General features: G+C 42.9%; 1 protein-coding gene across 2 annotated transcripts in view; it reads right to left on the bottom strand.

Moving 5' to 3' along the window:
• ldlrad4 (low density lipoprotein receptor class A domain containing 4) overlaps positions 1-25,072 on the bottom strand; it is a 222,557-nt gene that overhangs the window by 186,459 nt on the left and 11,026 nt on the right. For both annotated transcript variants that reach the window (XM_023329941.1, XM_023329937.1), the window contains one exon: positions 14,332-14,420. The gene's annotated coding sequence lies outside the window, so the exon portion shown is untranslated. The remainder of the gene's footprint in view (positions 1-14,331; positions 14,421-25,072) is intronic.

The following is a 25,072-nucleotide window of genomic DNA, read 5'->3' as shown; positions in this document are numbered from 1 at the left end:
ACCCGTTAGATGGAGAGCTGGTAGCACATCTCCCCTCTCAGAAGAGGAAGTAGAGAGTGAGAGAGTAGAGACAGAAAGGAGGGGGGGGGTGTTGCGCAACAACAAGTGGCGCCCAACGTGGGGCCCAGACTAACAGAGTAGGAGGGCCCTATGCCAAGTCAGTATAAACAGATGTGAGGATCTGAATAGCTCACTTGGTTTGTTAACTCTTAGGGAATAGAGTTAATGGTGACTGATAAGGCCGTCAGTCACAACCCTTGCAGTAACTGTATGGCATACAGGTGAGGGAAAGCTTCTACTGAGGATAAATGACCGGGTCCAGACAGTGAAGCTAGTAGCCAACATAGTCTAGACCCATCCCTGCTCAAGAGCGCAAAGAGAGGCTTTGGGGGATAGACAACTCGAACCGACAGAGAGACGGAGTGATGGATGATCACTTCGAGGAGGAAAATCTGGGGAAGAAACCGGAGGAAGCCGGCCGTCCAGATCGTTTGGAAAAGGAGGAGACCTCAACAGAACTGCATCAACTTTCTGCACAGCTACCCAGGGCACCCAGGACAGCGGATGGAAGGTTTGTTCATCAAGAGCACAGTCCCATGGGGTTCAGTCTGCATGGACGTAGCAGAGCCAATGGGGATAACAGGAAAGAGAGGTGAGAAGTACCTCTTGGTGCTGATGGACACAGTGACAACTGCTAGAAGAGCAGGTCTTCCCCTGCAGAGGAACTCCGTTCACGTCACAGAAAGCAGGGAGGCGAAGACACTTCTCCTTTTTGCTCAGAGGAGGAAAAGGGAAGTTGCAGCTCAAAGTGTCACTGAAAACAGGGCAGAGAGTTTGGATTAAAGCTCAAGATCGGCCTGCAACTACGGGGATCAAGCTGAGATTCAACGCCCAAGATTTTGTAAAGCAAGTACTGAACTTCAACACAGTACTACTGATGAAGAAAGGGGTCCATGAGGAAGCAGTGCTCAAGCCAGTTCTTAGCTACAGCGAACCAGAACATTACGAGAAGATGGCCAGAGAATCAAGCACCATGCCATCCTACAGTAGACTGGCCACTATTACGGGAAGGTTGCCGTTCAAAGAACAACTTCAAGGCTTTGGACTGGGAGGGCCGTGAAGAAATTGGATTATGCTAAAGAAGAACTCCTGTCACAACCTGATGGATTAAAATGGAAAAGGATCATGATTACGGATAAAGCGTCATGATGCTTATGCTTTTTGCTTTGCTCTGCTGAACAGCCAGAATTTTTTTTTTGTTTGAGGCCTTCTGTCTCAGCCCATCTTCCCTAAAGAATCATCCCACATCCTGAAGAACCGACAGTTCATCCAGCGAAGGTTCCTGTAGAAGAATCAGAGCGATCCAAGTTTTCTTCGACATTCATCACCTCATGGGGGAAATCAAAACTCCAAGGAGGGGGTGTCAAGAGAAGTGGAGTTTTGATGACTACACTGAGCCCTCTGTGACAACTGAGGATGAAGAATCTGCATCTTCACATCCCAGACGAACCTCTTCTCTTTCCAGGGGATGAGGACGGCGAACTGCAGGAGGGTGATGGACTCCCAGCATGTGAAAGGTCTGACCTCGTGGAGGGGGTGTCAAGAAAATCCGAGCTCATCCCACTTCCCCATGCTGGAGATTTTAGTTTAACAGTAATAATAAATAAAGTTATCTTTAAAATGAATCACTCAAGTGACATCAGGGCCCAGCAGTAGACTTAAGTGTCAATAAAGTTAGTTTAACAGTAATAATAAATAAAGTTATCTTTAAAATGAATCACTCAAGTGATATCTAGGCCCAACAGTAGACTTAAGTGTCAATAAAATAAATCTGGTTGTGTGTGTTGTTTTTGTCTCATGCAAACTTTGCTTTAATTCTACTTTTTTCTATCTAATCATAAGAAATCATAGTCAGTCAGAAAGAGTCATTAAACAGGAAAAGCAGGTTTCCTGGAAAAAGAGGAAGTAAGTTCCAGCCTGCAGATTTATAAAAAATAGCTGAGACTATTCCTTATTTTAAATCATGAAAGTTTAAAGAATGAAATCTAAACATTTTGGTAATTTGATAAGATTCAAAGTAAAATACTTATATTAATATTGGTTTACTTGTAATAATATTTACACGAACATTTGTGGGAACAGTTACAAGAAAAACAAGTAACTGTAACTTTGGCATCAAATAATTAGAATCATGTATTATTCTTGGTTTCTTTTCAGAAAAACATCTGTAATAACTCACATTAGGATTATAATAAGTATAATTAATAAGTTATGGTTATAAAATCATAAATGAATGATAAATCAGAGAAGCTGAAGAAAATAAATGTGATATAAGTTATGGTTATAAAATTATAAATGAATGCTAAATCAAAGAAGCTAAAGAAAATAAATGTGATATAAATGTGATTTTGACATTGAACTTGAAATGGTGTAAAAGGTGTAACTGCAATTAAACATCACTGATATGTTGGAGGTAGAGAGTAGGTGAAAGGTGAAAGGCAAGGAACTAACAGGAGAGCAGAGATGATCAACGCCTTATTTAGAGAGTAGGTGAAAGGTTGTGCAGGCAATGGACATAGGAGGTTGAGCAACCCTGAGACATTAGCACAGACATCAGGAAATGTCTGTAAGACAGTGATGGATATGAGATCATCTGTCTAAGCAGTCAGAAACCCTATAAAAGGTGAGTGCAAAAGAGGAACCGTTCGTTGGATCCTCCGGGCAGCTTCGAGCCAAGATCGAGATGGACAAAGAACTCTGCAGCTGAAGAAGAGCCGGGGCCACGGAGCCGAAGACTGTCCTGCCATGGGGACCAACCCGTCTGGCCCACAACCTGTGGCTTCGAATCGCACTTCTCTCATCGGCTGGGTTCAGACCCCAAAGACAAAGATGAAGACAAAGGCAAAGACAAAGAAGAAGAACTGGTGCCTTCCTTCCTGCCAGCACCAAGTCCTGTGTGACCTCACCATCCATGCGGAGAAGAAGCTCATCAGACCTACAGAGATTCCTGCCTTCGCTGATCAACATCTTCCTCCTGCTGCAACACCTTCTTCATCATCAGACCTGCGGAGATCCTGGCCTTCATCGATCGGCGTCTTCCTCCTGCTGCAACACCTTCTTCATCATCAGACCTGCGGAGATCCTGGCCTTCATCGATCGGCGTCTTCCTCCTGCTGCAGCACCTTCTTCGTCGTCGTCGTGCCAGGTCTGGGGTTCGAGGCGCCATGCTCCGTCCGTCTCTCTCAAAGGTTCCTTTTTTAGTTCTCAGTGTCAGCAGTAGGGAAAGATAGACTAGATGATTGATTTTACTTATTTGATTATTTCTGCTACTGAATTAAGCTGTACTGACCCTTGCAAAAATGCCTTACTAATAAAATATTTAGCATAAAGAAAATCTAAAAGATGTTGTGGACATTCAGTTAATGAGTCACCTTAAAGTTCTTTGATGGTTGTAAAATAGCTGTGATGTTTGATTCTGGAGAGGAAGAAGTGGAAAATGTTTTATAGGTTGCTGGTAGCCCATATTTAAAACGTCATCCTTGGGACTCGCCCGAGTCACTAAAACCTACCTGGTTCAATAACAAATGCAAGTTGTAAAATAGAGAACGAGCGACCGTTAACAGGTGTGCTCTGTGAAACTAGTTGGCTGTAGGCTGCTCAGTCTGGCTAATTCACAGAGGGAAGAAGGGTGAGACACCTGGATGTAGGCCGTTAAAAATCAGGTGAATCGTTTCTCGAAACCAGCTTAAACAGAGTTTACTTCAGTTCTGGACAGGGTAAATCCCAGCAGATTTAGGAAACTCAATTAACCCGTTAGATGGAGAGCTGGTAGCACATCTCCCCTCTCAGAAGAGGAAGTAGAGAGTGAGAGAGTAGAGACAGAAAGGAGGGGGGGGGTGTTGCGCAACAACAGTGTGAAGTGATCAACTGGATTCAGTAAACCCTGCAGCAGGTGAGCTACTTTTGAAGGACTCTAATGTTCATTCCGAAACAATTTTATCAAGTGTGCCGCACTTCACACCAGTAAAATTCAACCTTAGGACAAAAAGAAGCTGGTAAAGGTCAGACACGGTGATGGTTCAAGTTGCGAAGGGTTTAACTTTGCATGTTTAAGTCAAAGTTTGCACCTCATGCTGCCTAAGAGGACGAGGATGATGCCATGGTTGACAAGCTAGAGAAAGTGAGACGATGTAATTCTTATTGGGACAAATTCATTTCTATCCCTGTTGGAATTTTTCCACCTGAATGATTTTTCTAGATTTTTCCCAATTACAAACTCCATATTCTGCTAAATCAAATCAAATGCAGTTCAGAAATGCAAAAACAAATGGCTTCATGGACAACTCAGTTCTGCTGCCTTCTGACCTATAGCTACTGTGATTAATCTTTATGGCTATAGAACAATATATCATCTTTCTGCTACCTAAAGTAGATTTAGCTGAACTGAAGGACAAAGTAGATTAAAAACATCCAAATGAAGAGTAAAAGTTTCAGAGTAAAACACAAGTGGATGACTGCAACTGAAATACCTTAACAGTTATTAATTTGCTTTACTAGATGAGCTGCTTATCAACTGCAGATTCAGACATTATGATTCAATAAAGGTTTGATAAAACTGATGCCGTTTTTGTATTCATCTCAAAACTGCCAAGCTATTTGCTGTGGCAGAAACACCATTTTCAGCGAAATGGTGCAGCTGGGAGATTTGGGGGAATTGGAAAAGAGGCAGACATGTGTTCTGGTAGGAGTTGTGAGTCAACATCCGGTAAGTTGAACCATTACAGGCACTGCCAAGAAAACATGAGCACAACGGCACAGACTCTCTGTACTCAAAGTCATTAGCTATAAATAAAACCAGCTTTGGTTAGGCTTCGTCAAATTACAAGTAGACTATTGGGGGGGAGAAAAAAAAAACACGATAATAGTTCAACATTAGACCAGCAGGATTCATTTAAAACCAAACCCAAATGCTTTTCATTCGACTGATACCGACACAGTCAGCAAAGAAATTCCGGGATCTTGCTGCAGGAAAGGAAGGCTAATTAAAACACTCACTCAAGAGTGAGAAATGACATTTTAAACATGCATGTCATTCTTTCATATTTACATCAGAAAGGAAACAAAGTAAAGTCAGCATGTAACAATTGAACCTTAGCAGAACCTCTGTTCTGTCTGTACCTGAGGAGACTTGGGGCAGGAACAGGTCAGGTTACAGAGCAGATCAGACGTTGTGTTTAAAATGATCAGACTCGGGACAAAATCGTTACAGTGTTGACAGACAGCGTTAGACACAGCGTCCCCAGTGATTGAAAAAGCAAGCAGGAGAGAGGCATACAAGAATAAATGAAAGTTGTGGGATCATCACACCAGCAACATGACAGCAGAACTAAGGCCCTATGATTTTTGGAAAAGACAGATTAAATTCAACTCACCCTATAATGCTGAATACCTCCAAACTTGAACGACTGTGGATTTTTACAAGCTAAGAGATTTCACCTTATAACTGACTTTCTTACTAAGAGCCAAACCCTGTTAGCTGCTCCCTGTCTGTTTAATGTGACGCGCTCAGCTGAAGCCCACTCTGCTTCATGTTGGAGGGACGTCTGCTCAGTGCAGCAATAACAGCAAAGCTCCTAGTTTATGAAGCAGGAGAACTGTTTTGTTGTTTTGTCAACATAACACATAACTTACAGTAAAAAGGCAGCTAGACTGCAAATACATATATTTCAGTTATCTTTTTTTAATTTTAAGCTCGACATCAAAATTATATGATAGAATATTAACGTCATTGTAGATAGAAATAAAAGGAGTAAATTTCCACCAAAAACCTCAGAAGTTTTTAGATTAATCTCAGAAAAGTTCAGAGTTTAAAAAGTCAAACATTTTCTAGAAATAAAAACCTCAGAATTTATTTTGGATTAATCTCAGAAAAAATATATTTTTTAAATTAGCATAGATCGCACACACACCACTTTTCACTCAAACTGAACAATTTGGATGTTTCTCTTGTTTTCTGTGCACAAGTTGCATTGCCACAGAGTTGCAGTTACACTTCAGGTCTATTTTAACAAATTGTTGAAAGCATGAGAAGTGCATATAGTCAGAACATTTACTCACCAATTCAATTCTATTTAATCCGTTCAATGCAGTCAAATCCTCATAAGGTTTTACTATATACACGTGTATTACTATGGTGTCCAGATCTATGACCTGCTTCCAGAATTGTCCAGAGTAATCTTTTTCACTGTGCCACAGAATATGTATAACCTACATGCCTTTAGGGTGAGCCATTCCCAGAAATTATGCCTTTTTTTTTTTACCAGGAACCTTTTCAAAATGGAAAACATACAAAGATGTGTAGGCATATTCACCCAAAAACTCACTAACATTCTATTGTAATTTGCATGAGTAAAGGAAATGTGTGTGGGAAGGGCTGCATGACTGGCTTCAGCCCAGGGGCCCACCTTCTCCTAAATCCAGCTCTGTTTTTGGCCATTGTTTAAGACACATTTAGACAGCCTGCAATGAAACAATAAAACATTATATCACCAAGCACATTCCGCTTTTGCTTGCAACCTCTGTTTTCTTAAACCTCCCCACAGAGAACATATGTCTGGATGTTTATGGGAGGTGTAAGCACTGACCAAGCAGCAGGACGATAAAATGAACAGGTCTCTGTCTGCACTACACAGAGATGTCTAATTAGTCTGAACTGGGATGATAAAGTTGTCTTATTTCAAAAAGATGTGCAGCTCCAGCTGAGAGAAAACCTTTTGTCTGATGAACAATTGTACAAAAATTAGTATTACAGTCAACGGTGTTTGTCATGGCACACTTGTAGTCTGTAAAGAAAAGCCATCATAGACTATAACAGCTTGCTCTGTGAGACGATGATCATATTGGCACAAAGGCATGTTCATTCTTGTGTTTTATTATCCAAAACCAACAATAAACTTTGGGTGTATCAGATCTATAAAGTCTGACATGTGTTCCAACATTTTTTTAATACCGGATCATTTTATGATCAGCAGACGGCCCACAGCCCCAGCGAAGTGATTAAACCGAGACAACATTTGCAGTTTCAGGGAACTTTTATTGAATTCCACATTTCCACTCAATCAAAAGCCTAAATTAACGTTTGTCCATCGACATATACAAGAGTCTGGGCATGTGCTTACAAGAGTCTTGGCATGTGAGGAGGTACAGTAGGAAACCAGGCCAAAAGACAGACAGAAAAGAGCCGAGGTAAGAGGACGGAACGGGCCGCATGCCTTGAGAAGCGCAGTTGCTCTTGGAGGCCCAGAGAGCTGCCATCTGTCCCGGGGCTGGGGAGGCCAAGCCAGGAGACAAGCTCCCATGACAGCATGCAACCGCCATATGCTGCTGGAGCGTGTACACGACAAACTGGCATGGCTGAGAGCGACATGGGATGGACTGGCCTGGTCTGGTCTGTGGAAGCTGTGAGCTGAGCTGACCTTAAATGCTGTAGCTTCATTTCCATGACAAAACAGCCTAAAAACAGTTGGGCATTCATTGGGATCTCTGCTGAGTCGGGAATACACAGGACTTTTACCGTTGCACTTGTGACTGGGTATTGATTGAACAATAAAAAAAACCCAAAAAAACAATATCTGCCAGTTAAGTTGTTGTCATAGCAACATTACGTATAAAAAAATACCGTAGAGAAGTTTGAATACACTCATCATCGACATAAATGTTAACTTTGGGTTGTAATCATTTATCAAACCCATCTTGGTTCATTGTGGAATGATCAGACAGTAAACAAGTTCAAACTCCAGAGAAGTCAAATTCTTCTTATTTAGTTTGGGCTTTTGATATTTAAGAATACTAACAATGTTAACCAAAAACACCTTACATACTACTATTATTGTAGTAAATGTTGTACATAGTTGCCTTTGGTCACCAAGCCACCATCTCTCCTACAGCACTAATATGGTGAGAGCTTCGCGTCCTCTTGATGAGAGAGGTGTGTGTTATTGTGTGATTGTGCCACGCCCAGCAAACTTGGCTGGGTCAACAGACCAACCAAGTTTAAAGAAGTTCTGATGTTTATGTGTACACACTAATCAACACACTCACACCAAGTCAACATCAAAAGTCATATCATGGCATTGTTTCTCTGTTAACGATTAGGAGAAGATAGAGCATGCAGTATTCCATTACTGTTAGTCTCCAAATGTGGGTGCAGCTGATTGCACTTAACTTCCAGCCTTCAGTGAGAAGAGCAGGCAGAACTGCAGGCTTTCTGTTGCTTTTGTAATAATGTGTAGTATACCTTTTATACATGACGATTTAGCTTGTATGATTGAAACAGTCCTCCTTCGCATAGACACTAACCCACATGCAGAGTGAGAACTTCAAACTCCACAGCTACACGGTTACTGAGTTCAGCACAGAGTTTATTAGACTCCTGACTTTTCTGCCATCTCTTCCAGCCTCAACAATTTGGTGTTCTGACATTCATAAACAACTCTAGAGCCTTATAGGCAATAAATATCAACATAGTCAGTACACTAAGACACATCAATAGACATCAAAACTTAATGTATTAAATCTAGGTTAATGTATTAATTTCAATTGAGCAATTACATAGAATTCAAGGCATTAAAAAAATCAACAGAACTATTCTTACTTTTTTTTTTTTATATCCAAAACTTCCAAGCACAAACGACATATGCAATGATGACAAAGCTGCTTCCTTGACCCAATAAGGCTTTGTTTTTGCTTCAAAAAAACAATCTGATTGGACACTGGAAAAAGTGTTATCTTCACGTTGTGCTAAAAGAAGTTAGCCTATCACTGAAACTATTCAGTGCAACATTCTTTCTTAATGCTAAACATGCTGTCAGTGTCCATATCTCTAAATTATCTTTTTTCCAAAGAAGTTCCAGGAATGTTCAGGAGTTTCTGAAACACTTGAAATGAAAGCTGAATGGGTATAACAATACTTTGCACCAATCTGACGGTTGAATAAAATAAATAACAGATTATCAACAGGAAATATCTTTGTTATTGAGCTCATCTATTTATTCAATAATAAAAAAAAATCTAGTTTTTGAATTGAAAATGTTGTTTATGGACGCAGCCGTGGAGCAGAGGCAAAGCGCCACACATGTAAGGACGCCTTAGTCCTCAGAGCGGCCGTCACAGATTTGCGTCCCGGCCTGCTGACCTTAGCTGCATGTCTTCCTCCTCTGTCATAACCCACTTCCTGTCTGACAACTTCTAAATAAAGGCCATTAGAGCTGATAAAACCTTTATTTTTTTTGTCAATGTTTGGTTTTTGACTGAAATGTGATTAATTATAGATCCCGCAAATAACACAATTAAAACTTTAATTGAGTCCCATTACTTTTTTTGAATATTCAGAGTCACTGAATCACATCAGCTCTGTCAGCGCACGGCAGAGCTTACCGGGTATCAAATCCATTCATAAAATTAATTCTGATAACTTTAATATGCTTTCAGGGAGATGTGCAGTGCAGGGAGATGCAAGGATTGGCAATTATCAAAACTGCATCAGCCGGTGATCCCTAAAGACTCAGATCCTTATTAAAAAACAAATTATGTGTCAGGATCTGTGTTTTCTGTGTTCATTTAGAGTTTTTTGTGTCCTTGCGTCTCTTCGTTGTCCTGTCCTCCCCTTGATTGTTCCCAGGTGTGTCTCGTCTCTGTGATTACCCTCCCGTGTATTTAACTCCACCTGTGTTCTTTGTTCCTCGTCGGGTCCTCGTCGAATGTGTGCTCTGTCTTCCGTGTTTCTGTCTGTTAGCGGTGGCTACCGGCGTCGAGCCCTGGCTTCAGCTCGGCCGTGCGGCCCGTTCCTAGAGTGTGTTTACCCTTCATTAAAGACATCCTTTTCATCTTACCTGGGTCTACAGCGTCTGCCTCACCAACCCTCACCACACCTTATGACAGAAGGACCCGACCAAACCGAACGGTGAGGCTCGCTTTGAAATGGACCCAGCTGGAGCGAGGTTGCCTCCTGGAGGGCAGAGCGGCCCGTGGCGGAGGTCCGGCAGGGAGGACAGGGAGCTGGCGGAGGCTCTCGCAGACTTGCAGCGGGAGCTTTTCCGGGGGACGAGACTGGTGTTGGCACCCCCCGGATACGGCCCCCGTCGATTCCTCCGTCCGGGAGGTCAGCGACGTGAGCCGCCGGCAGATCCGGCCCCTCGTCGCTTTCCTGAACCGCCACCTCCGCGACCAGCTCACAGGCGGCGACGTGAGCCGCCGGCAGATCCGGCCCCTCGTCGCTTTCCTGAACCGCCACCTCCGCTACCAGCCCGGAGACAGCGACGTGAGCCGCCGGCAGACCCGGCCCCTCGTCGCTTTCCGGAGCCGCCACCTCCACGGTCAGCCCGGAGACAGCGACGTGAGCCGCCGGCAGACCCGGCCCCTCGTCGCTTTCCGGAGCCGCCACCTCCACGGTCAGCCCGGAGACAGCGACGTGAGCCGCCGGTGGACCCGGCCCCTCGTCGCCTTCCGGAGCTGTCACCCACGCGGCCGGTTCCAAGGCTTCGCTGCGGCTCGCCTCCGCGGCCGGTTCCAAGGCTTCGCTGCGGCTCGCCCCCGCGGCCGGTTCCAAGGTTTCGCTGCGGCTCGCCCCCGCGGCCGGTTCCAAGGCTTCGCTGCGGCTCGCCCCCGCGGCCGGTTCCAAGGCTTCGCTGCGGCTCGCCCCCGCGGCCGGTTCCAAGGCTTCGCTGCGGCTCGCCCCCGCGGCCGGTTCCAAGGCTTCGCTGCGGCTCGCCCCCGCGGCCGGTTCCCAGGCTTCGCTGCGGCTCGCCCCCGCGGCCGGTTCCCAGGCTCCGCTCCGGCTCGCCCCCGCAGCCGGCCCCGAGGCTCCGCTCCGGCTCACCTCCAGCCGGCGCACCCGAGGCCGAATCAGCCGGCGTTCCAGCCGGCGCACCCGAGGCCGAATCAGCCGGCGTTCCAGCCGGCGCACCCGAGGCCGAATCAGCCGGCGTTCCAGCCGGCGCACCCGAGGCCGAATCAGCCGGCGTTCCAGCCGGCGCACCTTCCGAGACTCCCAGTGTTCCTTCCGAGACTCCCAGTGTTCCTTCCGAGACCCAGACCCCCAGCGTTCCTTCCGAGACTCCCTGCGTTCCGACCCTGACCTCCAGCGTTCCTCCTGAGACCCTGACCTCCAGTGTTCCTCCTGAGACCCTGACCTCCAGCGTTCCTCCTGAGACCCTGACCTCCAGCGTTCCTCCTGAGACCCTGACCTCCAGCGTTCCTCCCGAGACCCTGACCTCCAGCGTTCCTCCCGAGACCCTGACCTCCAGCGTTCCACCCGAGACCCTGACCTCCAGCGTTCCACCCGAGACCCTGACCTTCTGCGTTCCACCCGAGACCCTGACCTTCTGCGTTCCACCCGAGACCCTGACCTTCTGCGTTCCACCCGAGACCCTGACCTTCTGCGTTCCACCCGAGACCCTGACCTTCTGCGTTCCACCCGAGACCCTGACCTTCTGCGTTCCACCCGAGACCCTGACCTTCTGCGTTCCACCCGAGACCCTGACCCCCAGTGTTCCACCCGAGACCCTGACCCCCAGTGTTCCACCCGAGACCCTGACCCCCAGTGTTCCACCCGAGACCCTGACCCCCAGTGTTCCACCTGAGACCCAGACCCCATGTGTTCCGATTGAGACCCCCTGTGCTCTGACCGAGACCCCGACTCTCTGTGCTCCACCAGAGAGCCTGCCTCGGGGGGCTCGTCGTCGCCGTCTGTGGGCGGCCCCAGGGACTCATCATTCCCGCCTCCAGCGCCGCCGACGGCTGCCGGACCGCCTCCGTGGTTCCCGCCTCCAGCGCCGCGGACGGCCGCCGGACCGCCTCCGTGGTTCCCGCCTCCGTGGTTCCCGCCTCCAGCGCCGCGGACGGCCGCCGGACCGCCTCCGTGGTTCCCGCCTCCAGCGCCGCGGACGGCCGCCGGACCGCCTCCGTGGTTCCCGCCTCCAGCGCCGCGGACGGCCGCCGGACCGCCTCCGTGGTTCCCGCCTCCAGCGCCGCGGACGGCCGCCGGACCGCCTCCGTGGTTCCCGCCGCCGCGGACGACCGCCGGACCACTTCCGTGGTTCCCGCCTCCTTTGCCTCCGCCCACCCTGTGGGTAGTTTTTTGTTGTTTTTGGACTCTTGGCCCTCCCTGTGTTTCCGCCCACGATGGTGGGTAGTTTTTTGTTTTTCTGGACTCTGGCCCCCCCGTCCAGCGCCCCTCCGCCCACCCTTGTTGTGTTTTTGTTTTTTCTGGACTCTGGCCCCCCATCCGGCGCCCCTCCGCCCACCCTTGTTGTGGTTTTTTTTTTGGGCGTCTGGTAGCCGCCCTTGAGGGAGGGGTACTGTCAGGATCTGTGTTTTCTGTGTTCATTTAGAGTTTTTTGTGTCCTTGCGTCTCTTCGTTGTCCTGTCCTCCCCTTGATTGTTCCCAGGTGTGTCTCGTCTCTGTGATTACCCTCCCGTGTATTTAACTCCACCTGTGTTCTTTGTTCCTCGTCGGGTCCTCGTCGAATGTGTGCTCTGTCTTCCGTGTTTCTGTCTGTTAGCGGTGGCTACCGGCGTCGAGCCCTGGCTTCAGCTCGGCCGTGCGGCCCGTTCCTAGAGTGTGTTTACCCTTCATTAAAGACATCCTTTTCATCTTACCTGGGTCTACAGCGTCTGCCTCACCAACCCTCACCACACCTTATGACATTATGATACATATGATTTTTTTTTTCTAAAATGACCCATGCTGCCTGCAGCCGTAAAATTCCTCCAATAAAATGCTATGAAGTTCATCCACAAGTCATACTGGGGAGAGATGGCCGGCTTTGTTATTAGTTTTCAGACATCAACATTTTGTAAATGAAATTTTAATTTGAGCCTCATGACTAAAGTTAGGTTTTTGAATCTGACGCATAAATAGAGAAATATACGGCTTCTTTCTACGTCAGGAAGAGACAGAAATGTCCAGACAGAGAGGTACAGATGGACATGCAGGTAGACAGCATGGAGGCAGATAGACAAAGGATAAAGTGAGGTGAGTGCCAGGTAAGCAGACTGTTAGGTTTTATGAGCTGCACACGTAACACACAGCATGAAACAGGAAGGGCTCCTCTCAGCAGCGCTGCCACTGCTGACACACACACACACACACACACACCAAAGATTTTATCCGTTAATGTCACGGGTGTCAGTGTGCTCTACTGAATCAGCATGATTCAACATTACTGCACTGCAAACACACGTTTCTAATTATTCTTATGAAAGTATTTCCACTTTGAGGCTTTGTCAAATTTGGAATTCCACATTTGAAATACACATTGTTGTTGTGCAGTCATGTTAAAAAAAATTAAATAAAATACACATTCTGAGGATGCTGGCTCCTCAGGATAAAATGACCTTTTAAAAATAAAAACCTTTAAGTCGATGGTAAACACACTTTTTAATTAAGCCTACTTTTCTGGATTAAAAGATTGATTGGTCTGCTGTAATATACTAATTTTAAATGTCACGTTTTTAATAACCAAGTGCAAAATTGTCATTTTGAAAACAGAAAAAAAAAAAAAAACGTTTTAACATCCATCTGTGTGGAATTAATCTATATAAAGTGTTTCACTTTGTGATAAAATTCTGGAAAATAAATATTACAATATCAATAATATTGTAATTTCCTGAATGGGTCTCTGTGACTCAGTACTGACTAGTTTGTAGTTTAATGAGCACTATTGATGTTTCCTACACTGTATTTTGTCAATCTGATAGTATAATCTTTTAAATAAGTATACTAATCTCCCACATCCAGAGTAATGTTTTATTTTAATAATATTTTATTTATACTGCATCATGTGCATCATTTCACAATTCACAAGAAATTATAAAGACCTATCTTTGAATGATGTGTTTTACTGTCCATAATCTGAAAACCATAACTAAAATAAGTCATTTTACTGCTCGGTTATTAATGTTTGACAAAGCACATCAAGCTGAATTTTTATATTGTACCAATACGCAATGTTTATTACTTGAATTATTTAGTGATGTAACAAACTTATGATACCAGGCCTTCTTGTAAAAAAAAAAGTTTTTTAGAAATAATTATTATGCAAATTTATGTTTAAAATAAAAGTAGATATTTACATGCAGTTTTACTTCTGTTACAGCTCCTCACCTTATAGTAAATCTGCAGAAGGTTTCACAAAAATATGCATTTTTTACAGAATAGTGTCACCAAGTAGTGAAAGCATAAAATGAGACAGATAATCCGTGGGAGAAAAAAAACTAAGCTCCTCTGCCTCTGTGAGCTACAACTGCAGATTGCAGAAAAAAACAACTTACCGCTCCAGGAAAACTCTTTATCTGTTGTCATCAGTGGCCATGCTAACCAGCCTTAGCAATTCCTGGCAGGCTCCGTTGTGGTGAACCAGCTGTAACGTAGCAGAGAGACAGGGATAGAGTATGAGCAGTGTGTACATGAGGGTGACTGACAGCGCTAAGACCCTCCTCTTGGCTCTGATTGGCTGTTTCTGACTGAATCGTTTCTGCCGTTAGTTCTGGGAGTACCGGGAAATGGAAAAGGAGCTTGATTTCTTTCCACAGATCATCTATCTCATACTCTACTGTCACGACATAGTGACCATTTTACCTGCTGCATCTCTAAACCTGCACAGTGAAAATGCTGCTGTTAAAAATTGAGGCGCTTAAGAAGCTTAAAAAAGTTGGGGTCGCCTTTAACTGAAAAAAGTTAGATACACAAGTGCAAGGAGAGCAAAAATGTTAGCATGAAGCTCCAGACGACAGCTCTTTCAGTCCAGAGGGTTTTATCACACACAGAGGGTGCAGCCCCCTGGTGGGTATGAGCTCATTTCAGCCTCATTGACAAATAAATGGCATTTTCATGCGCGCGCGCGTGTGTGTGTGTGTGTGTGCGTGTGTGTGTGTGTGTGTGTGTGTGTGTGTGTGTGTGTGTGTGTGTGTGTGTGCACAACCCTACATGTATGGTATTCCACTTGAAACCCCTGAAAGTACTGTCACAATTGGCATGGTGCCAGTTTCAGTTCAGTTAGCAATTCAGGACTGCAGTTCTCAGCACAGACTAGTAACACACACACGCCGACACAACGTAGAGATAATGTGACTCTCCTTAAAGAATACATGCCCCTCCAGTGCTTAGAAGTTTGTAGCCTCATTTTCAAGTCTGACCAACTTTACAGGACATTAACCACTAAAGTCAGGGAGAGCTTTCATACGATCTCCCACATCCAGAGTAATGTTGAAAATATGCTGGCAGTGGAAATGGAAATTCTATGTCAGAACATGATTATCCAAGTGGGGCATTTAGAGGAGAATAGAATTATCCTTTATTGTCTCTCTCTCAAGAAAACGAAAAATGGTGCTGACAAATAAATGGCGTTGGTGCTATGACAGAAGTGTTGTCATAACACCAAGCTCTTTTTGTTCATAAAAATCTACCTTACTTGAACTTTTTTCCTGCTGATTTGTAGAAAAAAAGGGTTAAACATCCAAGGGGTGAATACTTTTTAAAGGTGCTGTAAAGTAGGACTGCTAAAGTAGGGAAACAGCACATACAAGACTGGTGAACACAACTGGTTTATAATATCTGGTAATTAAGAAATCTTTGCTGTGTCTTCATTTGATATCCTGCCAAACAGGTTCCCCTGTTACTGCCTGTTTAAAAAGGGTAACCCACTTGGCTCCTTTTTCAGACTCCCTGAGTTGTGTTATTGTTTTGTGGAGGAGAAATCTCTGGGTGTGAGTTTATAAAGCCTAATGTTGACAAAGATTTAACGTTGGAAAGTGTGTGTTTGACTTTAAAGACGTTGAACATTTGCATAAAAACACAACAGTGAAGATATTAAGGTAGCACCAAAACAATTCTAAATCAAATCAAATCAAATTTTATTTGTATAGCACATTTCAGCAGCAAGGCATTTCAAAGTGCTTTACATCATTACAAACACAGAAACACAATGCAACATAGAATCAACAATCAAAACATGATATTAATTCAGGTTCCATCAATAAATTTGTAATTTATTACATTTCAAATACAATCCTAAACAGGTGGGTTTTTAGTCGAGTTTGCTTCCATAAAAAGTTTACCTGTTACACTCCTCCTGTGTTATATGGAACAAAATACCTGTTGCTATTTTTATTCCCACTCAAACTCACAATCACACACTTTAAAACGATGTAGATGCATTTTAATGGGCTTCTGGCACAAGGCTCCGTACACCTCTTTCACGGAATTTCGAGCAGGGACTCCGCCGTCCCTCACAGATTTTTGTGCAATTTTATGGTACCTGTTAGTGTCTAGAATTTACAGGGTTTGTGTTACAGGGTTTGTGTTACGCGCAGTGACCCTCAGTCACTCGTCGTTTTTCTTCCGGCACTGAAATGTACACAATGTACATAATCGGGCATAACATTAAAAGTGAGGCAGCCTCCCTGTTGCCGCCAGCACCAAGCTCCGACCTCCATCAGACTCCTAAAGATCTCCTGTGGTCTCTGGCACTAAGATGCTGGAAAGAGATTGTGAAAGCCTGTGAGGTAGTTTTTCCATCTTATCCCTCAGATCCTCAGTTGGATTTAACATGTGGGGAAATTTGGAGGATCTTTTAACACTTCAAACTCACTATTATGCTCCTCAAACCTTTCCTTAGCCATTTCTACTTTGTGGAAGCACATAGGTAGAGGGAACAGCCGTTACAAAATGTCAGTTCATAGGTTGTGCATGTCAAAGTAACATCAAAACATGGAGGATGGGATCCACATTTGCATCGTCTAGCACTACGTATGCACTTTACCTCATTTTATTAGGTCCCAGAACTTTTGTCTAAGAAAAGACACAGAATAACAAAATTAAAAGCAAGAAACAAAAAAATAAAACGGTCACAAGTTAGAGGTTTCTTTAGGTCTTCACAAAGACTCTCAGCTGCCTAAACTGTGGGTTTAGATCCAAAGAAACTTCCTTAAAGATCTTGGCAACGGCTACATGGCTATTGGCTTCACCGCAGTCTCTCTCGCGCTGTCTCTCTCTCTCTCACACACACACCAACCTGCAACCCAAACTGACCTCCAGTGGCCTCCGTGACCTGCAGTATCCTGCATTAGCTCACATTCACAAAACAAAAACCTACATGAGCCTACACCAACCCACACTCACTGAGTCATTACACAGCACAAGCAGACAAAATCTCACATGCACACTTAATTCAGTGCAGCTGCCTAGTAACAGGTAGGTTATTTTTAATCGCTCGGAAAGTCTGCAAGAAATTCATTGTTTGTCAGATGGAATCTAATTGCACATCGAATGCATGAAACAACTTCACTCCATAATTTAAGTCCGGTCAGTTTAATTAATGTTTACTCGTTTACAGACTGACACACCATGTGTGGAAACACCTCTGGGATTGAATCCCAGAATCCTGCCCGCCATGAAGGACCAGAGAACCAACATGGAGTTCCCCAGCGCATGCTTCCTTTGTCTTTAATAGCATCAGACATTCATACATGCAAATTTTGATTGTTTTATGTCATTACATAACAGCTTTCACATTATAAAAATACCAACACGAAGTGTTTCCTTTTGTTGTGCGATACACAACATTTTAACAATGGATGGAAATTGTTGGTCTTAATTAGAATTTGAATAAAGAGTCAAATACAGTGGAACACATTTGCTTGGACTGATATTTAACTTTTCTCATTTTGGAAAGGGCCTTGTGATGATTTTTGTATTGAAGAGGTTTAATAAAAAAAAAATATTCAGGCATTTTTGTCTGGGCACATTATGTCATGAAAAGATGAAGTCAAGAGGTGTGAAGAGTTTTGTCTGCTCTAACTTCTGCTTCCTCGTTGAAAGAAACGTAATACTGAACTAAATGATACCAAAAGTTCAGATAGAGTTTAATTAGCAAAATCATATCATCCTATTCTGACCTTTTTTTTAAATTCAATAAGTATTTCCTTCTTCGTCTTTCGAAATTCTAGTTTATTCTAGTTTCCTTAGTGACAGTTTTGGTAAGATAAATAACTGGCAGTGGTCAGAGACCTTCAGAAACTCTCAAACTAGGAGTAGATGAAATGATATTGTCCCAGCTTATCATGGGTAACTTTTAGAACTGTGGTTCCTAATCCTGGTCCTCAGGCCACCCAGCCCGACTTATTTTAGGAAGCATTCACACCAGCACTGTTTAGTCTGCTTCAATCAAACTCTTCATCGTTTACTTAGAAAGTCCGGTTTGTTTGGGGAGGTGTGAATGCGCATTCCAACTCTGATCCAGAACAAAAAAGGCAAACTCTTGGTCTCGACTGAAGTGAACTCTGGTGCGGTTCCAGAGCATAAGCGGACCGGAGAGCGCTCCCAAAGCAGGAAGCGGACCTGCTTTGGGATGTGGGGCATTCTGGGTAAATGCAACCAAAATAAATGCATGAGAAATGGTTTATGGTCTTTTCCCAAAGACGAGAAAAGTCCTACAACTGTTAAATCTGAGCCCACTTCGGTTTTCTTTACATTTTGTACTGAAGGAAGCCCAAGACCAAAAAAATAAATAAAAATGCTCGAGACCGGTCTCAAACCAAACATCAGTGGTGGACAGGCCTCTGTTGACAGAACATAAGCTTCAGGTCAAATGATCACAGTTCATGTGTATTTCTCTTTATTTGGGAGTTTTTAATTATTTCAATGGTGTTAAGATGCTTTCTCCATGCTTGAAGCAAAACATCTGTACTATATATGGATATCCAAATCAATTGGAAAAATTAAAACACAGAGAGACAGTTTGTAAAAAGAGGACCAGGGCAGACTGGAACTGGCAGATTTGATCAATAAGCCACAACGATTTCGAGCCAAGTTGTTATAAACGATATATCCTGCCACAAGCTGCAGAACTGCTGCATCATCCACCACTAATGCCAAGAATGATCGCCAGGCAGACTTATGATGAGCTCCTTCCCACCAGTTTGCTCCATTATGCCGGCACTTGCAGTACAGCTTAAGCCATCAACATTATTCCAGTCAATACCAGCGGGAAATATGGAAAATAGAAATCACACAGCTCTGCAGCCAAGAAAAGAAAAGTTACTTCAGTGTTCTCACCCTTTCTGTGTAGCTACGTTAAACTTGTATGTATTACTCAGTCAAATGCACATCTGCACCAGCCTGTAACGAGCTGAGGTAAAGAGAGCAAAACATGGCATTTACATGTGGAGAACATGCACAGAAACCAATCTGGTGAAAAACTTCAAACAGGAAGATAAACATAGATAACTGTGGAACAGTTGATGATTAGAGGACAACAACTGTCCTTGTAATTTACTTGAGCTTTGTCATTCACAGCAGTTTTTATCATTTCTGAGGGAATAAATAAATAAACAAACTCTGAGTCACACAAACTGAACCCATTGAAACTCTGAACACTCACTGATCTTGGTTGTCTTCATCTTCAGATGAGTTGTAATCCTCTGGGGTCGAGTTTATCAGATAAGATGGAAGTCCTTCAGTATGTACATGAGTCTGTCGCAGAATGATCATCTACCACAGGGATTATTAAAATCAGCTGGCCATATAAACCATCTCAGTCCCACTGATGATGACTGGATGCTGTTAATTCTTCTGTGGCATAATCAGCCTGAACAACAAACTGAATCAGTATTTGTTAGCTTACTTTAAAAAAAGCCTGCATTTTTTGTGAAATGGTGTAATGACCGTCCACACACACTGTCTTCACAGGTTTGCTTAAAAATCAAACCTCGAGCTGCAGTTGATCCAGAACGCTGCTGCTGGTGTTCTGACTAAAACCAGGAAGATAGAGCAGATCACCCAGTTCTACAGTCCTTCTACTGAGAGAATAGACTTTAAAATACTGTTGCTAGTTTATAAATCACTGAACGGTTTAGCACAACAATACATTAAAGATCTCCTGGTGTTGTATCAACTTTCCAGACCTCTCAGGTTCTTGTTCTGCTCTGTATCCAGAACCAAATATGGAGAAGCAGCATTCAGCTTCTATGCACCACAAATCTGGAACAAACTTCCAGAAAACTGGAAAAATAACCATGGACATTCATTTGTATATTTTATGTGCATTTTGTGATGATTTTTGATGAGTATGATGATGATGACAAAATGCAATGTTTGTTGCTTGTTTCATAATTGGTTAATGTGTTCTGTTTCTATCATGTGAAGCATTTCAAAATGGCCTGATGTTGAACTTGATTTGACTTGACATATTTAAAACAATTGACCGTGAGTCAAATGAATTTGTTTCTCCAGAGTGTTTCACATTAACTTGTATACTTGTGTGCAGTGGATCCCGACGGTTCAATATTCACTTATTTGCAGATTCTTCTATGGAACATACCTCCAAATTTTTTTAGAAAAATTTGACTATTGTAACAATAATTATATTATGTTGCATTTGGTGTGGGGTCTATTAAAATGAGCAGCTATTAGCATTTTTAGAGAATCTCCCAAGTACAAATTTTACCTATATGAAGGAGGTTATGCCCTCAAATACTGAGGGTCCACTGTGTTACCAGGTACAATTCAAACATGATATGGAACAAATATATTCAGTTGCCTTCAGGTGAACTAAAAGTAGTGCACAGCCCGAGTAGAACAGGAAAGCAGAACAAAATAAGAAACTTGTAACCGTGCCAAATTTAGCTTCTCATCCACATTCTGGACATTTCTGTCTCTGTCTTTTGACGTCAAAGTCAAAAAGAAGAAAGAAATATTTAACATGGTGATTATCTTTAGAAAGACAATAATAACAGCCGAAGACGTCAAACACAAACTAGACAAACTCCGAAATGCATCTTTGGGTTTCCACCTTCCCACTCGGCTTATCATCATGAGCTTAGGGCTTTACATCAACTCTCCCTTCTGTGTGTGACTGCAAGCAGAGTCAACACAACGCTCAATGTGGTTAGATGATTGAAGTGCTTTGTCTTAGCCTTACATCCTTCACTGAGACGAGGGTGTGTGGGATGCAGTAAGGCATGCCAACAAGCTGATTTTTTTTACCCCCCTAATTTAAAAAGCTTGCTCGCTTCCTGAGGGCAGCAAGACGTCCTCCACTAATTTCCATTTCTGAGGCATCAGCAGTACAAGTTTGAGGAGGTCTGCAAGTTTCTTCCAGAAAGAAAAAAAAAAACAACTTCTTGGTGCAAGTGAGAATTAAATAAATATACATTTATACAGTTCCCACAACACAATTAATACAAACTTGTCTCATCAGAATTCCTCTCTGCAGCCTGTCTTAATTCTGACCTCGCAACCATCTGTAGCAAAATAAAAAAGTATAACATCTCCATCTGATTAGTATTCAAGGCATGCATATATAAATAACCAATGACTGAATGCATAAATGATCATAAGGAAGTGTGTAGAAAGGTTAACAGTGAACCTGAGGAACAGAAAGAGACGAGGATAAAAGAAGCAAAGCAGACTGGTGAGTAAATTAAAGTGAAAGCATGCAAGTAAATACAGAATAAACAGAGCATAATAGTGTTGCACAAAGTTATCAAGAGTTCCTGAATACCTGCAGAAGAGTTGCAGGGGTAATGCAGCATTTTACATTAATAATCAAGTTATACATGCACTCTAGCCTCCTGATTCATAATCATTTCTCAATCAAAACTCCATAGAGATTCCTTCCTCCAATAACAATGATAAAACAGCATGTATGTTTGCATCATGCCTATCGTGAGCAAATTCATCACTGTGACATTCCCAGAGTCAGATTTCAGCAATTGCTGGATTTCTCTTTTGTCTTTGGTGAAGGATCACGAGTCATTTCTCCAGCTAGCACTAGACTCGCACGTTTGTTTTGGTTGCATTTACCCAGAATGCTCTGCACTGCAGTCCACTTCTTGCTTTGGAGCGGTGTCTGGTGCGGTTCAAATATATGTGTGAACGCCAAGCGGACCGGAGTTCACTTCAACCGAACCCAGACCAATGTTTTTAGGCAGACCAGAGTTTGTTTTTTGGCCCTCATGAATCTGGGAAAAGGTATTGATCGCCATCTTCATCCTCATCCGACATCAGTTGTCTTCATCAGAGTGGAACTGAACAGCCTCAGAATTCCTTCGTCACACACTTCCTCTGTCTCTCAAATTATGGCAAAAAATAATCTGCTGTTCATTTACTCTTTTTTTAATTATTATTATTTCACGTATCAATCTTGCTAGTGTGAGCTCCCCAAGTTTCCTTCTTGATCCCACTGCAGCACAACCATTCGTGTTCACCACTGTACAAGAGACTGGTTCAGAAAAGCAAAAAGATTGACAAAAGGTTAGATGCTTGTGTGCTGTTACGCGTAGCAGCTGCTACCACAAGCACAACCTGAACACAAAGACCACTGAAATATTGCAAGCTGTACTAACTATAGGAGGATTCCTGGTGTCAGTCCCTGTTATTAACAGCGAAGTCTCTCTGGAAGTTACTGTTTATGTGACATAGAGCAGAAGATGATATAAGGACAATAATGAGGCCGCTCAGATTTGTGCTTCACAGCGCTAATGGGGCAGCCAACATCAACATAATCAAAGTGAACGGTAACTTAACCGAGCAACGTTTTACTGGCTGAATACACACGTAAAGTTGAGTCTAAAATATTTTAACATAGCTCACATTTTTTAAAAATATTTCTCCATAGAGCAGCTAAGTCCCTGTCTAAAGAGGGGCGTTCGAAACTTTAGCAGCCTAAATGCTAAATTTAATCATCCCAGCGTCGCCCCGGGGACCCGGGCTCATTAAAACGCTGCAGTAAACCCGACGTGTCACAACAATTAGGCCGTGTTGTCTCAACTTCTGGTACAAGGCGCTTCAATGTTAGCATGCGATCCTTATCTGCAAGTCCTCTTTAGCTAAATTCCCTTCGAGTTCAGCCGGAGTTCACTCCAATTCTTTTTTCTTTTTTTTTTAAGTTGTAGCCTATGGCAAAGCACAGCCTCGTCGCAGTCTGCATCAATAATGTAGACACCACAGCCTGTTAACATCTCAACCTTTAGCTAGAGGTCTGCTTGACAGCCATGCACTTAAACAAAGGCAGGCTGGAGCTGTGATTAGCACAAAGAGAACTGAAAGCTGGACAATTTTAAGTGTGGGAGAATAATAATTTGAAGTTCAAAGTACAGCCGAAGAGATGAACACACACGGCTACTTTAAAGCCAGGCGTACAGTAGATGAAGGGATAAATGTGTGTAAGGGGGTGTGCATGTGTGTGTGTGTGTGTGTGTGTGTGTGTGTGTGTGTGTGTGTATGTGTGTGTGTGTGTGTGTGTGTATAGACACTGGCTTCTGTGGCGTATCTACCAAATGATCACACAGCAGCAGAGCAGAATAATTTGGAGTGAATTTCAGCCAAAAAAAAAAAAAAAAAACTCCAAAATTTTTCCACAAATTGTCTGAATTTGAAAAGTTCTAAATTTGATAGAAAAAACTTGGACATTTCTGAGTTTAGAAATTTCAACTTTTGACAAAACAAATTCCAAAAGTAAAACAATTTCAACTTGAAACTCAAATTTTGAGATTAATGTCAGAAATTTTCAAGAAAAAAAACCTGGAGGTTTGACAAGGTGCAATTTTGCAGAAAAGCTCAGATATTATTTCTAGAAAAACTTCAAATTTTAGTTTCGAAAGCAAAAAATGTCTGACTTTCAAAACTGAAGTTTTCAACTTTTTTCAAAAACATTTCTGAGATTTTCAAGTTTTCAAACTGAGATTCCCCCCTCACCCCCCAAAAATTCTCGTATTTTCTTCACTTTTTACACTCAAAAATGTTCTGTTTTTTCTAGCTAGTTTCTGAGATTAATCTCAAAATGTCTAATGAAAATTTTCATCTGGTTTTTGTTTCTCTCTCCCCGTCGTATCCCCTTCTGTCTTTCAGACAAACACCTCGTCTTGGAAGAATCTCAAAAAGTGCCACGCTTTCACACACGAAACTATACTTTAAAGATTCCAACAAAATTCAGTTTGCAATAGAGATGGTGTAAATCATTCATCAGTAAAACTAAAAAGCCACAGAGCAGGAGATTTTTCAGGCTAACAGAACACGCATGAAACGTGTGTGGGTCTCGCTCAACAGTCCTTTCTCCTATGCAAGGATGCCGCCAAATTATTTATCTACTACTTATACTCCATAGTTAAATTAAACTATGCAAACAAGAGCAAACTGAATTAAAATCACATGAGCAGCAAATGAAGCTACCGTTTGACAAAACAGCTTTAATGTCTTCAATAATACGCATTTGAAGAGGAAGACCTGATGAGACTGCTGTCTTCAGCATTTTTCTTTGCAGGGCTTCTTATCTACTTAATCACCGACGTAGCACTGCGCTTTCTGAACTGCCTCTAATCAGCGTGGGAACTGTGGAAACATTTACCCAATGCTGAGGAGGCTCTTCTTTATAGAGCTTAAGGAGCTGTGAGATGTGGGAAGTGGATTCGTTAAGAGAACATAAACGACAAGAGGCAAATATCTGTCAAGTGTGTTCCTTCAGGACCACATGCCAGTCAAGGCAAAGCGGCTATTTTTCTGCGTTTTACTGGCAGTTTATGTATTTTAAGGACTGTATGCTGTGAGCGCCGGAGTTCTTTGTGTGTTCAGGTTGCAAATAGAGAAATGATGAGTTTGCTGGTGAGAGACAAATCACAAGTAACCATACTACTAATAAAACTGATAATGTTTATGCTGAAATTAAAATATAATTTTGATGAATTTGCAAATGGCAACGATGGTAGAAAAAAAAAATCTGAATCTTCTATACCTAATATGTACCAATGGAGGACATTACCTTAATGGAGAGATAGAGACAAACAGATGAAACAGCATATCATTTCAGAAAGAGCTCAAACAAAATTATTAATCCAAGATTTCAAAATTTTAATTTAGCAAATCTCATCTAGGATACAAGGCCAGATTTAAATAATCTACCGGATATCATTCTGGAAACTTACATCTTATTTCCTATCAGCTTGCATATCTTTATTCCATATCCTTGTGAATTCATTATTTAAACACTTGACATTTCTGTTCACAACTGAAAACCAA

The sequence above is a fragment of the Xiphophorus maculatus genome, chromosome 3 (genome assembly GCF_002775205.1).
Source record: "Xiphophorus maculatus strain JP 163 A chromosome 3, X_maculatus-5.0-male, whole genome shotgun sequence".
Taxonomy (NCBI): domain Eukaryota; kingdom Metazoa; phylum Chordata; class Actinopteri; order Cyprinodontiformes; family Poeciliidae; genus Xiphophorus; species Xiphophorus maculatus.
This window is presented reverse-complemented; position numbering and strand designations above follow the sequence as displayed.